Raw genomic sequence first — 15,864 nt, forward strand, 5'->3', positions numbered from 1 at the left:
GGACCTTATCAAACGCCTTACTAAAATCCATGTATATGACATCAACTGCCCTACCTTCACCAACACACCTAGTTACCTCTTCAAAAAATTCTATCAAATTTGTGAGGCACGACTTGCCCTTCACGAATCCATGCTGACTATCCCGGATTAATCCGCATCTTTCTAAATGGTCGTAAATCCCATCTCTAAGGACCTTTTCCATCAACTTACCAACCACCGAAGTAAGACTAACCGGTCTATAATTACCAGGGTCATTTCTATTCCCTTTCTTAAACAGAGGAACAACATTCGCCATTCTCCAGTCCTCTGGCACCATCCCCGTGGACAGCGAGGACCCAAAGATCAAAGCCAAAGGCTCTGCAATCTCATCCCTTGCCTCCCAAAGAATCCTAGGATACATTTCATCAGGCCAAGGGGACTTATCGACCTTCAGTTTATTCAAAACTGCCAGGACATCCTCCCTCCGAACATCTATTTCCTCCAGCCTATTAGCCTGTAACACCTTCTCTTCCTCAAAAACATGGCCCCTCTCCTTGGTGAACACTGAAGAAAAGTATTCATTCATCACCTCGCCTATCTCTACTGACTCCATACACAAGTTCCCACTACTGTCCTTGACCAGCCCTAACCTCACCCTGGTCATTCTTTTATTCCTCACATAAGAGTAAAAAGCCTTGGGGTTTTCCTTGATACGACCCGCCAAGGACTTCTCGTGTCCCCTCCTAAGCCCCTTTTTCAGCTCATTCCTTGCTAACTTGTAACCCTCAATCGAGCCATCTGAACCTTGTTTCCTCATCCCTACATAAGCTTCCCTCTTCCTTTTCACAAGACATTCCACCTCTTTCGTGAACCATGGTTCCCTCACTCGGCCATTTCCTCCCTGCCTGACAGGGACATACCTATCAAGGACACCCAGTATTTGTTCCTTGAAAAAGTTCCACTTTTCATTCGTTCCTTTCTCTAACAGTTTCTGTTCCCAACTTATGCCCCCTAATTCTTGCCTAATCGCATCATAATTACCTCTCCCCCAATTGTAAACCTTGCCCTGCCGTACGGCCCTATCCCTCTCCATTGCAATAACAAAAGACACCGAATTGTGGTCACTATCTCCAAAGTGCTCTCTCACAACCAAATCTAACACTTGGCCCGGTTCATTTCCCAGTACCAAATCCAATGTGGCCTCACCTCTTGTCGGCCTATCCACATATTGTGTCAGGAAACCCTCCTGCACACACTGCACAAAAACTGCCCCATCCAAACTATTTGACCTACAAAGGTTCCAATCAATATTTGGAAAGTTAAAGTCCCCCATGACAACTACCCTGTGACCCCCACACATATCCATAATCTGCTTAGCAATTTCTTCCTCCACATCTCTATTACTATTTGGGGGCCTATAGTAAACTCCTAACAACGTGACCGCTCCTTTCCTATTTCTAACCTCAGCCCATATTACCTCAGTGTGCAGATCCCCCTCGAAGTGCCTTTCTGCAGCCGTTAAACTATCCTTGATTAACAATGCCACTCCTCCACCTCTTTTACCAGCTTCCCTACACTTACTGAAACATCTATACCCCGGAACGTCCAACAACCATTCCTGTCCTTGTTCTACCCACATCTCCGTAATGGCCACAACATCGTAGTCCCAAGTACCAATCCACGCCCCAAGTTCATCTACCTTGTTCCGGATGCTCCTTGCATTGAAGTAGACACACTTCAACCCACCTTCCTGTCTACCGGTACCCACCCTTGACCCTGATACCTTCCCCAATACCTCACCACCCTCACTGACTTCTGGACTACAACTCCTTTTCCCACTCCCCTGACAAATTAGTTTAAACCCCCCTGAAAAGCCGTAACAAATTTCCCTCCTGGGATATTGGTGCCCCTCTGGTTCAGGTGCACCCCGTCCTGTTTGTGCAGGTCCCACCTTCCCCAGAATGTGTTCCAATTATCCACGTATCTGAAACCCTCCCTCCTACACCATCCCTGCAACCACATGTTTAACTGCACTCTCTCCCTGTTCCTCAACTCGCTATCACGTGGCACCGGCAACGTACCAGAGATGACCACATGTTTTGTCTTGGCTCTCAGCTTCCAGCCCAGCTCCAGAAATTCCTGCTTTCAATCCCCGTCCCTTCTCTTACCTATGTCATTGGTACCAATGTGTACCACGACTTGTGACTGTTTCCCCTCCCCCTTCAGAATCCAGAAAACACGGTCTGAGACGTCACGGACCTTGGCATCTGGTAGGCAACATACCATCCGTGAGTCTCTTTTGCTGCCACAGAACCTCCTATCTATCCCTCTAACTAACGAGTCCCCAATAACTATTGCCCTCCCGCTCTGCCCCTTACCCTCCCGAGCCACAGAGACGGACACAGTCTCTTTGCGCACACTATTATTCCTCCATATTTCTCATACCCCAGATGACTTAGGAAAAAGCCCTCACAACAACACTGGCAAGACACTCAAGGAACTCGGGATCAACTATATTCAGGTGCAATCTGTCCCCCTTCTACACATGCCATCCCCCACAGAGCAAGTCCCACTGTCCCTGAAATCTGAAGCATTCCCTCCTGCACCATCTTTCCAGCCATGCTGGATGGATAAAGAGTAACAGGGTGATCTGTCTTATTTCGCTATTTCTGTACTCCCTCGCAGGTAATCCTGGTCTTATTACACGCGAGGTCCTGTCTGCTAATTTTCCACCTAGTTCCCTAAATTCTGATTGCTTTCTACCTAACCCAGAAGGAGAGCAGGAAGACGGGGAATAAGAATACTCTGAACTTGTCAGGTATTCTTGAAGATGCAAAACCACTCAAACGATGAAATAAGAATACTGGTCTGAATCAGTCTTTGATACTTTATAATGGAACACCAGTTCAACGGGGAAATAAAAATACTGGCTTGAAACTGTTCTTGTAGAATTTAAAATGCAACGCCTTACTTGTGACAAATGAATTAACTTTAACTTTATATACTCAGTGTTGATGCTGCCTGTATTTAGACAAGAATCACCTAGATATACTGAGTATTATAATGCTGTGTCTATTCAGACTGGAGTCACCCAGATATACTCAGCGTTATAATGCTGTGTTTATTCAGACTAGAATCACCCAGAGACACACAGTATTGATGGTCTGCATTCAGGATGGAATCACCCAGATTTTCTCAGTGCTGAGGCTGTTTCTATTCAAACACTTTCTCACTGTTAATCAGTCACCATTTCCTCTCGCGCACGCTCAGACGGAATGCCAGCGCATGCGCATTGAGTGGTCCCGTGCCCTGTTTCCAGTTTGATTCTGCACAGGCGCATTGCCGGTCATGACTGTCCCTGCACATGCGAGAAGCCCAAGGGAGGAATTACGCTGACCCCCTCCTCGTATCCATGCAGCGAGATGTCAATCAACTGTCCCTCGCCAATAGAGAGCTCAGCCTCATTATAATCACTAATTGATAGAAAGAAACCCAGTAAGTTTGATGTATTACTGTCACATGTATGAGCACACAGTGAAAAGTATTGTTTCTTGCGCAAGATACAGACAAAGCATACCATTCATAGAGAAGGAAACGAGAGAGTTCAGAATGTACTGTGACAGTCATAGATATTTCGAGAGAGGAGGAGAGAATAGTTCAGGGACAGACAGAAAGAGAGAGAGAGAATGAGAAAGAGCGCAAATGGTTCAAGGACAGAGAGACAGCAAATGGTTCAGGGAGGGAGGAGAGCGAGAGAGCGCAAATGCTTCAGATAGGGGGAAAGAGCAAATGCAAATTAATCCAAGATGGTGCCAGAGTGTGGTGACCTCTTGCGAGCTGTGCCCAGCAAACCCTCCAAATCTACATTTCACTATCGTTCTATGCTTCTAAAACTCCTATTCCTTTAAAGTCTCCATCAGACTTTTGAATCAACCTACGTCATATTAAGTTGATCTTTCTCTGCACCCTAACAATGACTATAACACGGCACTCTCCACTTTCCTTCTCTCTGAATGGTATGCTTTGTCCATAGAGCATGCAAGAATACTTCTCACTGTACACTAATACATGTAACAATAATAAATGGTTCAGGAAGGGAGGAGAGAGCGAGCAAATCGGGTGGCACGGTGGCAAGTGGTTTGCACGACTGCTTCACTGCGTCAGGGATCCAGGTTCGATTCCTGGCTGGGGTGACTGTTAGTCAGGAATCCTCACCTTCTCCCATGTATGTATGGGTTTCCTCTGGGTGCTCCAGTTTCTTCCAACCGTCCGAAAGACATTCTGGTTGTGAGCATTGGCCGTGTTAAATTTGCCCTCAGTGTGGTGACTGGGGGATTTTCACAGTAACTTCATTGCAGTGTTAATGTAAGCCTACTTTTGAGACTAATAAATACATTTTAAACAGAAGTGGGCGATTCAGGGTGCGAATTCACGTCATAAACCAGCTGATTGCCTCGATGCTGTGGTACCGGCTGCTCATTCTGACCCCTCCCCACCTTTGTCACAAAGATCCAGAGAACGCTCGGAGAGTTCTTCTGGGACAACAGGCTGCACTGGGTCACTGCTGTGTTTGAATCTCCCGCTTAGGGAGAGCGATCAGGCACTGGTTTGCCTTCACAACCAGATGGGGACCTTCCACCTTCAGACCCTGCAGGGAAACCTCTGCTTTGAACCCCCTCCTCGATGGTGCACCCTGGCCATGTATTTCTTCCGCCAGGTGCATGGCCTGAACTATGACATGCAGCTCCCGTTCACAGACCTGAGCGGTCTCCTTGGCTCCCTGCAAGTGTTGCCCATCTTTTACAAGGAGCTTCTGAAAGTCTGGGTCATGGTCACCTTGTTCCACATCTCTCTCCTGTCTGGAGTAGCAGCTGTCATTCGGAAGCCGCTGCTCAGGAAGTTGCTCCTCCACCAATACCATTTCAGGTGGCTGGCAGAGAGGAAGGCTGTTGCTGCCGGGTTCCAGGGTCTGGGAAGTGTTGCGTGGTGGCAGAGTGGGCTGGATGACACCCCATGAGCTAGCTGAATATGCAGCAGTGGAGGTTCAGCTCATGGCCAATGCCATCTATGACCTTAGAACCGTCAAAGAACAAAGCACAAAGAACAGGACAGCACAGCAACAGGTCCTTCGGCCCTCCAAGCCTGCACCGATCATGTGTACCTAACAAGACCATCCGTTTGTATCCCACTATTCCCAGTCTGTTCACGTGCCCAGACCCGACGTCACACTTGCGGTGGGATCCCATCTCAGCATGCACGTACTCAGACGGAATTTCACATTGGCCCTAAGCCCAGACCCCACTTCCTGGATCTGGCACCCCATAGTTTGAGCTGCCTTGTGAAAATGCTCTCTGTGCCTTTTGCCACGACACGGAGGGTTTCCTGTCTGGGCTGCTGCTGCACACCTTCCACTACTGGCCCTCGCCAGACATTCCTTGGTGCGCCTTGTTACCGTCCGGCGGCGGAGATTCCCAATGGAGGTCCCGCTATGAAGGGATCCACTTCCGATACATTGGGGTCCTGGAGTGGAGACTCATGCCCGCAGCAGTACCACGCAACCATAAATTGTACCAGTTCACGGGCTCCCAAGTATCCTGCCCTCTTTGCAGTCTTGTGGAATCTGTGGGACACGTTTACATTCACTGTCTTCGGCTGTACTCCCTTTTCATTACCCAAAAAATATTTTATTGATGTTCTGTTTGCACTTCAGTCCCACGCTCCTGATTTACGGGCACCTGGTGCGGAGCGGTGGGGGTGGGAAGGCAGAGGACCTCCTTCTGAACCTGCTCCTGGGCCTGGCTAGATTTGCCATAAGCAGGCCCAGGCAGAGGACAACCAAGAGGGTCGTCCCACCCGACTCTCTCTCTACTGCGGCTACATGTGTGGCAGTGCGAACCTGGAGAGGGAGCATGCGAAGTCCACGGGCATCACTGAAGCCCAGCAGGGGCTGACATCCATCCCTTTAATCATCTTTTGTTTTCTTTACACTTTGCTTTATTTTGTTTGGGGCGACTCCCGGCTTTTTAAGGGGCCACTGCTTTTATTATGTCCCTCAGTTCATCTGATTTAATTAGTTTGCCAATAGGATGAGTTCAGCTGTGCGCTTGTTGGAAGGAAATTGGGAGCACAAGCAATTCACACCAATGGTTTCTGTCCCTGGCTGTTGCTCAGGGCCACCCAACTGATTTTACACTTTGATCTTCAAGAACTAAGGGTCATCTCTCACGACACTACTAATGCCCTCTCTGATATACACAAATTGCCCCACCACTGGCTCCCTGTTTTTTATCGTTGCTGCTTCCTCACTTCCCATCTCAATTTCGATCTTCCCTGCGTCTGTATCAGTGTGTCTCTCTCCAGCTCACTGTTTTTCCTCTTCTCCCTGACCCCCGTCTGTCTCAGTGTCGGTTCGCCCTGGACTCTCTCTCCTTTCTGATTAACATATCTCATCGCCTCTGTCTATCTCCAGAATCTGCCTCACACGGACTGATCCCCTCGCCTGGCCCCCCACCCAGCTGCGTTCTCTCCACCGGTTGGTGTCCACACCTCTGTCTCTGGTACTGAGATCAGTCAGATCGTTACCCTGGCAACACAGGAAATCGCTCAGCAAAAATAACTGAAAACGGAAATAACAAAACCACCACAACACACCCTCAGTTCAGTTCAGAGGAAGATTAACCCAGAACAGTCAACCAGTTCTGTTTAACAATTAAACTGCAATTCCAATATTGCGTGTTTTAAACACCAAAACGTGACACTGTCGGGGGCTTGTGAAATTCAGGCACGGTGTTTCACGAGACACAAACTGCTCCAACTTCATGGTACATCACACAGCCTTACACTGGATAATTGTGCTTGGTGCTCACACACTCCATATCTCACTCAGCATTTCCAACCTCACCGTATCATCTTTTTGTACTTGCTACAGGACCAGAGTAAATGGAACTTCCTCTTACCTTCCTCTCCAGAAAGAATATGGAAGCTGTTTGAATGTGAAGGGTTCTCTCGGGCTGGCGCTCTCACAATACTGTGCTGGTTCACCTCTTATAGTTCTTCAGGTCACAATCCCTGCTGAATTGCAACTGTGGATTTTCACAATTAATCCAGCGCTCCCCCGGAGATCTGATTATGCCAAAAGAGAAAGAGAGTCAAATAGAGCAAGTGTGAATCAAAATGACAAGTGAGCCACATACCGAACATCAAAAGATGCTGAAGGGGAAGCAGGAGTGTTGGAAATGTTTCAATTACAGTATTATCATTCGACATATTAACCAAGTTCACAAACTATCTGATCTCACTGCCTCCATCCTCCCCGGGTTACACACTGTCTGATCTCACTGCCTCCATCCTCCCCGGGTTACACACTGTCTGATCTCACTGCCTCCATCCTCCCCGGGTTACACACTGTCTGATCTCACTGACTCCATCCTCCCCGGGTTACACACTGTCTGATCTCACTGACTCCATCCTCCCCGGGTTACACACTGTCTGATCTCACTGACTCCATCCTCCCCGGGTTCCACACTGTCTGATCTCACTGACTCCATCCTCCCCGGGTTACACACTGTCTGATCTCACTGACTCCATCCTCCCCGGGTTACACACTGTCTGATCTCACTGACTCCATCCTCCCCGGGTTACACACTGTCTGATCTCACTGACTCCATCCTCCCCGGGTTACACACTGTCTGATCTTGCTCACTCCATCTTAGACAGAATGAAAGTGGAAGTTCCCTATTTTTAAACAAACTCTTTACAATACAGGCATCAATGCCATTTTCCTTCTTAACTCCTCACTTAATTGCGCAGAAGGAGGCCATTCAGCCTATCAAGTCTGCACCAATCACAATCCCACCCAGGCCCACGTATTTGCCCTGCTGATCCCCTTGACACGAAGGGGCAATTTAGCATGACCAATCAACAGGACCTGCACATCTTTGGAGTGTGGGAAGGAACTGGAGCACTCGGAGGAAACACATGCAGACCCGAGGAGAACGTACAAATTCCGCAAAGACAGTCACACAAGCCGGGAATCGAACCTGGTTCCTCGGTGCTATGAGACAGCAGTGTTATAACCATTGTACCACCTGTATCTGAGGTCATCATTGCAGATTAGAGAGCAGCTTCCTCGATGGTCAACTGATGGAATGCGACTGGCCCGGATGGGGTACCCGGACAAGCACTCAGATCATGCTCAGATCAGCTGGTGGGGGTATTCGCAGACATTTTCAACATGTCTTTACAACAATCTGTGGTCCCTATTTGCTTAAAGAAAACGACCATTATCCCAATACCAAAGAAAAGCCTAGCAGCATGTCTTAATGACTATTATCCGGTGGCTCTGACATCCATCATTATGAAGTGTTTCGAAAGGCGAGTCATGGCATTAATCAATTCCAGCCTCCTGACTCCGTGGATCACAACAGTTCACCTCCCACCACAACTGGTCCACAGCAAACACCATCTCCCTGGCCCTGCACTCAACGCTGGAACACTAGATAACGAATATTTGTCAGACTCCTATTTATTGACTACAGCTCAGCCTCCAACACCATTATTCCTACAAAACACATCTCCAAACTCAGTTGCCTGGGTCTCCGCTCCTCCCTCTGCGACTGGATCCTGAACCTCTGAGCGAAGAGACCACAATCAGTAAGGATAGGCAACAACACCTTCTCCACGATCTTCATCAACACCAGTGCCCCAGAAGGCTGTGTTCTCGGCCCCCTACTTTATTCCTTTTACACCTATGGCTGTGTGGACAAATTTCCCTCCAACTCGATTTTCAAATTTGCTGATGACACCACCGCAGTGGGTTGGATCTCAAACAATGACAAGACTGAGTACAGGAATGAGATAGAAAATGTGGTGAACTGGTGCAGCAACAATAATCTCTCCCTCAATGTCAACGAAATGAAGGAGATTGTCATCGACTTCAGGAAGCGTAGAGGAGAATGTACCACTGTCTACAGCAACGGGGGCGAAGTAGAAAGGATCCTGAACTTCAATTTTTCAGGTGTCCAGATCAGCAACAACCTGTCCTGGTTCCCTTCTGCTGACACTATAGTTAAGAAAGTCCACCAACACCTCGTCAGAAGACAAAGGAAATTTGGCATGTCAGCTATGACTCTCACCAATTTTTACAATTGCACCTCAGAAAGCATTTTCTGATTATATCAAAGTTTGGTTTGACTCCTGCTCTGCCTAAGAGCACAAGAAACTTCAAAAGGTTGTGAATATCGCCGAATCCATCACGCAAACCAGGCTCCTGTCCACTGACTCTGCCTACACTTCCCGCTGCCTTGGCAAAGCAGCCAGCACAATTAAGGACCCCACTGTACCCCAGACATTCTCTCTTCCACCTTTTTCCCTCGGGAAAAAGATACAAAAGACTGAGATCATGTACCAACCGACACAAGAACAGCTTCTTCTCTGCTGCCATCAGACTTTTGAATGGACCTACATTGCATTAAATTGATCTTTCTCTGCACCCAAGCTATGCCTGTAACACGGCATTCTGCACTCTTTCGTTTCCTTCTCTATGAACGGTATGCTTTGTCTGCACAGCGCACAAGAAACAATACTTTTCACTGCATGTTAATACATGCGACAATAATAAATCAAAACAAAACCGTGTTGCCCCTTGATGGACATGCCAGCTAACGTTTAGTGATTCATGCAATGAAACACCTGGATCTCTCTGTACTTAACTCACCTGCAGTCTCTCTCCTTTTAGACAACAATCTGCCTTTTGATTCCACCTACTTGAAATGCATGACCTCACACTTGCCCACATTAAATTCCACTTGCCAAGTTTTCACCTAGTCACCCAGTCTATCTGTATCCCTTTGCAGCTTCACAATATCCCCATCACAACATGCCCTTCCAACTAACTTGGTTTCATCGGCAAATTTGGAAACCTTACATTCTCCTCCTTCTGCCAGGTCACAAAACAATTGTCAGCCAAGAATTGATGCCTTCGGTGCTGCATTAGTTATACCTTTCCAGTCTGAAAAGGAGCCATTTATTCCAACTCAGTTTTCTGCCTGACAGTTTTCAATCCACGCTAACGCACTTCCTCCAATTCCATGGGCTTTACTGTGATGCGCCATCCTGTTATGCATCACCTTGTCAGATGCTCATACAGGGCCCATAATGAAGAGAGATCTGGTGCTGTGTTTCCTCAGACAAGCGCTTGATTGCAGTAATTTAGATGCTGCAGCACAGTGTTTACACAGACACGGCCTGGATTGTAATAACAGATCTTTCTGTGAAACATTGAATCATCCAATTGCTGCAGCGCAGGAGGAGGCCATTTGGTCCATCCAGTCTGTACCGCCCACAATCCCACCCAGACCCTCTCCCCGTGTTGACCCTGCTGATCCCCCCTGACACTGAGCAGCAACTGAGCCTGGCCAGTGCCCCTGTGCTGCTGATGTTTGGAGAGTGTGAGGAAAGGGCCGCAGACACGGGGAGAATGTGCAGACTCCACACAGACAGTGAGCCAAGGCCGGGAATTGAAGCCGGCTCCCTGGCGCTGTGAGACCGCAGCACCAACCACTGAGCCACCGCGCCGCCCACAATGTAACTGACCGTCCCCGCTCTGTTAATATGATACAAAGACGGGCTGTATTTACACAGGAAACCGCCATTTTAATCCTCAAGCTGAATGTTGTTGGAGTTGAAACTTTTTCTGGGCCGTTAATTCCTCAAACCCGGAAATACCCGGATACGCAGTGAACAAACGGCAGTGCGCCTGCGCGCAGGAGGAAGCGGGCCGCACCCTCCCGCAGTGAAGTTGGCGCAGGCGCACCCGGGGCGGCGAGGGCTGCTTTCCGGCGATTGGTCAGCTCCCTGTCACGTGCTGTGAGCGGGCAGTGACTTCAGACCCCCCCTCTCCAGCCGCGCGCAGAAACCGTTAACGGCCGCGCCACGTGACCGCGAGCAGCTCTCACTGAGTGGGCGGGACCTCAGCGCACCCTCATTCCCCATTGGTGCGTTCTGCTGTCCGTCAAATGAACACAGCCAATAGGAAGCCGCTCCAGCAGAATGATTGGCAGCCAGTGCGGGGCGCACTCGGGCAGCTTGTGATGAAGCAGCGACTCGCTGCCACTGGGGACAATCCCAGTCAGCGAGAGTCGGCGCCGCTGAAGCGGAGACTTTTTCTCTTATTTAATTCCTTACCGTGACTCAAAGATTCGGTGTGAGCGCCGCTGGGAAAGCCCCGCACACGCAGTGAGAAACGGCGCGGCGCCTGAACTCCGCACTCGAGACGGCGGCGGCTGATTGTCCCGCTCGCCGATTGGCCAGATCCAGGTCACGTGCTGTGCGTCGGCAGTGACGTCAGAACGCCCCCTCCAGCCGCGCGCGGAAACCGTTGAACGGCCGCTTCCAGCCACGTCACTGAGTGGGCGGCACCTCATTGCGTCATCATTCAGATTTACATACAGCATGGAAACAGGCCCTTCAGCCCAACTTGTCCAGGCTGCCCCTGTTTTTAAACCCCTAAACTCGTCCCAATTGCCCACATTTGGCCCATATCCCTCTAGACCCATCAAACTAAATGCTTTTTAAAAGACAAAATTGTCCCCACCTCTACTACTCCCTCTGGCAGCTCGTTCCAGACACTCACCACCCTCTGTGTGAAATAATTGCCCCTCTCACCTTCAACCTCTGCCCTCTAAGGTTTAGACTCCCCGACCTTTGGGAAAAGACATGAACTATCCAGCTGATCTGTGCACTCATTATTTTATAGACCTCGATAAGATCACCCCTCAGCCTCCTACGCTCCAAAGAAAAAAGTCCCAGTCTATCCAACTCCTCCTTAGAACTCAATCCATCAAGTCCCGGTAGCATCCTAATAAATCTTTTCTGTACCTTTCTAGTTTAATAATATCCTTTCTATAATAGGGTGACCAGAATTGCACACCGTATTCCAAGTGGGGCCTTACCAATGTCTTGTACAACTTCAACAAGACGTCCCAACTCCTGTATTCAATGTTCTGACCGATGAAACCAAGCATGCTGAATGCCTTCTTCACCACTCTGTCCACCTGTGACTCCACTTTCAAGGAGCCATGAACCCGTACCCGAGATCTCTTTGTTCTGTAACTCTCCCCAACACCCTACCATTAACTGAGTAAGTCCTGCCCTGGATCAATCTACCAAAATGCATGACCTCGCATTTGTCCAAATTAAACTCCATCTGCGATTCGTCAGCCCACTGGCCCAATTGATCAAGATCCCATTGCAATCCGAGATAACCTTCTTCACTGTCCACTCTGCAACCAATCTTGGTGTCATCTGCAAACTTACCAACCATGCCTCCTATATTCTCATCCAAACCATTAATATAAATGACAAATAACAGTGGACCCAGCACCGATCCCAGAGGACACCGCTGGTCACAGGCCTCCAGTTTGAAAAACAACCCTGGACAACCATTCACTGGCTTCTGTCATCAAGCCAATTTTGTATCCATTTAACTACCTCACCCTGGGGCCCATGATGTAGGTTGTGCAACAACCTGCCATGTGGTACCTTGTCAAAAGCCTCATTGATTCATTGCACAATCCATCACTGCACCCTCATTCTCCATTGGTGCATTCTGCTGTCCATCAGCTGAACACAGCCAATAGGAAGCCGCTCCAGCAGAATGATTGACAGCCAGTGTGGGTGGAGTCGGGCAGATTGTGATGAAGCAGCGACTCGCTGTGGATTCGCTGCCATTGGGGACAATCCCAGCCAGCAAGAGGCAGCAAGAGCGGCACCTTCCGTCCCCAAGCGCAGCATTCGCACCATCCCACTTTCTCTTCCATTTGGGCAGCACCACAAACAGCTTCTTGTTGTCTCTTCCATTGGCAGCACCCCCGGGTGCTCTTGGTGCTCCCGTTCCAGCACCTTTCCTCTTAATGATGGGGGAATGAGGCTCTCATAGCCCAGAATAAACATCCAGCAACACCGACAACTCCCAGCTTCCACACACTTATCACCGTAACTCCGGGTGCTTTCTACTCATCCTCCCTCTCTGGACAAGTTCCACTCCCTGCCTCATAACCGGATCATTCCGGGTGACTTTCCGTAACTGGTTAGCGGTTACCGGAACTTTATCTTCTTGTGTGAAGTGCATTATCTGCACATTCCAGCGGGAACATCTTTATCTCCAGGCAAAGGCAGCCTTGACAGAGCATCCGCATTGCCGTGTTTCTCACTGACAGCACCAACACCCACCTCTGCAATCAAACTGCTGCCATGGACGGTATCCCAGTGAATGGTCCAAGGATGGAAGATAAAATATAGGAATTATGAATGGGAGTCAGTAATTCAGCCCTTCGAGCTCAGTCACAACATCATCATGGCAGAGATTTTAATTTCTTGATGCAAAGACGATGCCTCAGCCTTCTTTTTCCACCCAAGCAAACTTTTCCTCAGCTTTCGTCAATGATCTAGAAGCGAATACTATGGATCTTCCTCTCCGTTTGACATAACGTTAGACAGGACAGCCTCAATCCCATTGGGCGAGGCTTCGCATGTAAGCTGCAGCGGTAACTTTGGGTTAAATTGAACTCGCATTTCCAATCTCTTCAAAGCCTGCTTTACCGCCAGGGAGGCCTCCTTTTGTTCACTTCCATGGCTCTCCTTTCACCAGCAACTGGAGCATCAGTTTCAATGCTGTCGCCAGGTCCGGATTGAGCTTGTTGTCACAGTAATTGATTAGACCCAAAAACAACCTGAATTGGGACACATTGTCTGGTCTTGGGGCCTTCATGATGACCTCCATCTTAGGCTTTGTGCATCCATTTCATGACCCAGACATTCAATGGAGTCCTTGAAGAACTCATATTTTTCTCTTGATTTGCAGGCCGTGCTCCTGCAACCTCTAAGGTATTTCCAAGGACTGGGAAAATAGTCGAATCCATGAGCAAGATACCATCCAGGTAAGTCTGGACTCCTGTCATTCCACTCAGGATTAGGTCCATGGCCTTCTAATCGAGATAAGGGCGCATGTAATCAAGATGGGGGCACTCCAAACCGAAATTGGGGGCACTTGTGATTCACCTGGGCACTCCTCATTGACAGGAGCACTGCGAGCTGATATGCGGGCACTCAGAATTGATACTGTCACTGCTCTAAATCTAAATGGGAGCACACCTAATCGGGATAGAAGTCTCTCTTATTCGAGATACGGCGTGTTCCCAATCGAGACAGGGGGGCACTGCTAACGGCGACGGGGGGGGGGAACGACTGCCAACGGCGATGGGGGGGGCACTGCCAACGGCGACGGGGGGGGGGGCACTGCTAACGGCGATGGGGGGGGGGAACTGCTAATTGAATTAGTCGCTGCTCCAAATCTAAATCGGGGGCACCCCGAACTGATATAGAAGGCTCCATTATTCGAGATACGGGACACTCCTAATCGAGGGAGGGACAGACCTAATCGAGGTAGGCAGCGTTCCTAATTGACCGGGGACACTCAGAAATGACGGGGGGCACACCTCACTGAAATAGTCACTGGTCCAAATCTAAACAGGGGGGCATTCCTAATCGAGATAGAAGGCTCCCTTATTGCAGATCGGGACACTCCAAATCAAGATGGGACTCTCCTAATCGTTAGAGGGTCACTCGCAATCGAGATAGGGGGCACTCCAAATTGAGATAGTTGGGACTTCAAATCGAGCTAGAGGGAACTACTAATTGACACGGGCACTCCTGTGAACCTGGCACTGAACCAGCCAGGCCTGTGACACTGAATCCTAAAGGACAGAGTGAACCCAGCCAGGCCTGTGACACTGAATCCTAAAGGACAGAGTGAACCCAGCCAGGCCTGTGGGACTGTATCTCAAGCGACAGACAGAACCCAGCAATGCCTGTGACACTGAATCTCTAAGGATAGAGTGATCCCAGCCAGGCTTGTGACACTGAATCTCAAAGGACACAGTGAACACAGCCAGGCCTGTGAGACTGAATCTGAAAGGACAGAGTGAATCCAGCGAGGCCACTGTTCGACCACCCCGAAGCCTCCTATGCTCCAGGAGAAAATGTCCCAGTCTTTGCAGCCCCTGCTTATAACTCAAACCATCAAGACCCTGCAGTACCCCAGTAGTTCTTTTCTGCACACTTCCTCGTTTAATAATATCCTTGGTATAATAGGGTGACCAGAACAGTACACAGTATTCCAAGTGTGGCCTTACCAATGTCTTGTACAACTTCAACATGATGTCCCAAATCCCATTCAGTATTCTGACCAATGAAACCAAGCATGTGGAATGCCTTCTTCACCACTCTGTCCACCTGTGACTCCACTTTCAAGGAGCTATGAATCTGTACCCCTAGATCTCTGTTCTATAACTCTCACCAATGCCCTACCACTAACTAAGTCCTGCGCTGGTTCGATCTACCAAAGTGCATCATCTTGCGTTTATCTAAATTAAACTCCATCCACCATTCATCAGCCCACTCGACCAAATGATCAAGATCCCGTTGCAATCCGAGATAACTTTCTTCACTGTCCACTATGCCACAAATCCTGGTGTCATCTGCAAAATTACTAACCATGCCTCCTAAATTCTCATCTAAATTATTAATATAAATTACAAATAGCAGGGGACCCAGCACCGATCCCTGAGGCACCCCGCTGGTCACAGGCCTCCAGTTTGAAAATAGAACAACCCTCCACAACCACCTTCTGTCTTCTGTCATCAACCAATTTTGTATCCATTTGGCCACCTCATCCTGGATCCCATGAGATTTAACCAAATCCAGTCTCGTTTTGCTTTTAAATGTTTACATTTTCAAACACTGAAACCTCTTGCCCTTGTTGGGAATATCAGTGCGGTTTGAGAAAAGCAAACACTGATCCCACACTCAACACCCCCCAACACAGGA

The 15,864-nt window shown here is 48.8% G+C and overlaps 1 protein-coding gene and 1 long non-coding RNA gene across 11 annotated transcripts in view; one reads left to right on the plus strand and one right to left on the minus strand.

The window, feature by feature from the left end:
* Window positions 1–11,275, minus strand: part of LOC144487453 (NACHT, LRR and PYD domains-containing protein 3-like) — a 94,097-nt gene extending 82,822 nt beyond the window's left edge. For 7 of the 8 annotated variants that reach the window (XM_078205539.1, XM_078205536.1, XM_078205535.1 and 4 more), the window contains exons 1-2: window positions 11,164–11,275; window positions 6,936–7,101 (exon numbers count right to left, since the gene is read on the minus strand). The gene's annotated coding sequence lies outside the window, so the exon portion shown is untranslated. The remainder of the gene's footprint in view (window positions 1–6,935; window positions 7,102–11,163) is intronic. The other variant, XM_078205537.1, reaches the window with a different exon arrangement.
* Window positions 11,276–11,880: 605 nt separating this feature from the next.
* LOC144487454 (uncharacterized) overlaps window positions 11,881–15,864 on the plus strand; it is a 37,584-nt gene continuing 33,600 nt past the window's right edge. For 2 of the 3 annotated variants that reach the window (XR_013496416.1, XR_013496417.1), the window contains exon 1: window positions 12,303–13,916. This is a non-coding gene — a long non-coding RNA (uncharacterized LOC144487454). Of the gene's footprint in view, window positions 13,917–15,864 lie in introns of all 3 variants that reach the window. The other variant, XR_013496415.1, reaches the window with a different exon arrangement.

This window comes from Mustelus asterias, unplaced genomic scaffold (assembly GCF_964213995.1).
Source record: "Mustelus asterias unplaced genomic scaffold, sMusAst1.hap1.1 HAP1_SCAFFOLD_801, whole genome shotgun sequence".
Taxonomy (NCBI): Eukaryota; Metazoa; Chordata; class Chondrichthyes; order Carcharhiniformes; family Triakidae; genus Mustelus; species Mustelus asterias.